This window comes from Solea solea, chromosome 8 (assembly GCF_958295425.1).
Source record: "Solea solea chromosome 8, fSolSol10.1, whole genome shotgun sequence".
In the NCBI taxonomy this organism is placed as follows: Eukaryota; Metazoa; Chordata; class Actinopteri; order Pleuronectiformes; family Soleidae; genus Solea; species Solea solea.
Genome location: NC_081141.1, coordinates 28,912,355 through 28,914,105, shown reverse-complemented (window position 1 = coordinate 28,914,105; position 1,751 = coordinate 28,912,355). Strand labels below are relative to the sequence as shown.

The window sequence follows — 1,751 nt, the reverse complement described above, 5'->3', positions numbered from 1 at the left end:
TTGATTTTTCCATGTTTATTTACATAGACTAAAGAATTTAAAATGGTTACATTAGGTTTTTTCATGAAATGTAGAAAATAAAATTACAGTTTAAACGGGAAAAAAGTTTTGTATGATTTCTTTTTGTTTTTCAGAAACTCATCTCCATAGTGAGTTTGTCCAATTCAGCAATTCAATATTATTTCATGAGTAAAAGCTTGTTTTGATTATTTCACTTTTCCTTTACTCTCTTGTACTTTTTCTAACTGTTTGTGAACAAAAACAAACAAAAAAAATGAAACCTGTATCTCTGACGTTGTCAGTTATGGTGCGTTCCATTTATATTCACAACCTTCATGTTTAACCGTCACTGACAACTATTGATTTTAAACCCAAATTAATTTAAAAGGATTTCGTAGCAAGTGAAACATTGTTCCCCAGGTTACAGAAAAAGTGTTTGTTTTGTCCTTTGTGAGCTCCTGTAGAAACATGAGGAAGAGGAAACTGAGGTTACAAAAACACAACAACACAACAACTGAACGTTGTGTTTGTGTCGTAGCTGCATCACAATCACAACAAACAAACCAGAGATTTGTGAGGAAAAACAAACAAACATAAAAATAATCAAACTAAACATAGAAAAAAATCAAACTAAATATAGAAAAAAATCAAACTAAATATAGAAAAAATCAACTTGAACAGAATTAATATTTACAGAGACACTGAACATCAAACCACAACATTTACAACTAAAATATAATCAAAGATGATGGTTGAGATATTTTGAAATATTTAAAGGGAAAATAATTATTCAAATGCAAATGAACCAAAACAAAATTATAAATCTCTTTAAAGAGAATTAAACATGAGCAGGAACATGAATTTAAAGCAGAAAACAAAGATTTAAAGTTTCTAAAGTCATGACCAGGGTGTTGTTTGTTAAAGGCCCAGCAGAGGGCGGCACAGTCTCAGTGAGTCAAACTGTGGAATTTAAAGAAGAAGAAGAAACATCAACAGACGTGTGTGTCTGTGTCGTTGGTCACAAAACAAAAATACTGAATATTCACTCCTACAAGGCAAACTACGGTGGCCTGCGAGTGACAAACACTTTCACAAAGCAGTCGAGACAAGGTTACATTTCACAAAACTCTCTAAAATCACAAATTTAGATTTTAGAAAACTTCTTAGAATTTTGACTTTTTAGAAACCACTTTACTAAATATGGAAGAGGATTAGGGGTCATGTGATTAAGTTTAAGTTTCCCTGAGAATTTTAAGATTAGAGTGAGAATCTGCTTGGATTGAAAGTTCTGAGAGTTTTGACTTAAAATGAGAATTCAGTAAGAAATCAATATCTGAGTATCATTTTTTAAATTATTGTATTTTAAATCTCTGATTCTGGGGGAAAAAATACTGATTTTTTTTACTTCAATCTTAGAATGTTGATTTTAATCAATCTTCAATCTCTGAGGTATTTCTTCTCAGAAAATCTTAGGAAAAAAATAGGTTTCCAAAACTCATTTGTATGTAAAACATGTTTCATCATGTAAACTTGTTTTGTGAAATATAGTTTTTCTTTGCTCTGAACATAAATCCATCTGCAGCTGCTTTGTAAAAGTGTCTCACAGGTTCCTCACAGGTTCCTCACAGGCCACCGTAGCGTGTTGACTGCACATGTAAAGCATGACGTCACTGCGACGTTCCCACTAAAAACACTGTCTAACACTGTTGTGAAAATGTTTCACCAGCTCAGTGAAAACAAATGGACATGCT

The 1,751-nt window shown here is 31.9% G+C and overlaps 1 protein-coding gene across 2 annotated transcripts in view; it reads right to left on the bottom strand.

Moving 5' to 3' along the window:
• The window catches only part of zgc:162952 (PKc_LIMK_like_unk domain-containing protein), an 18,176-nt gene continuing 16,425 nt past the window's right edge, over positions 1-1,751 (bottom strand). For both annotated transcript variants that reach the window (XM_058635120.1, XM_058635121.1), the window contains one exon: positions 1-1,751. This exon is cut by the window's right edge and continues 291 nt beyond it. The gene's annotated coding sequence lies outside the window, so the exon portion shown is untranslated.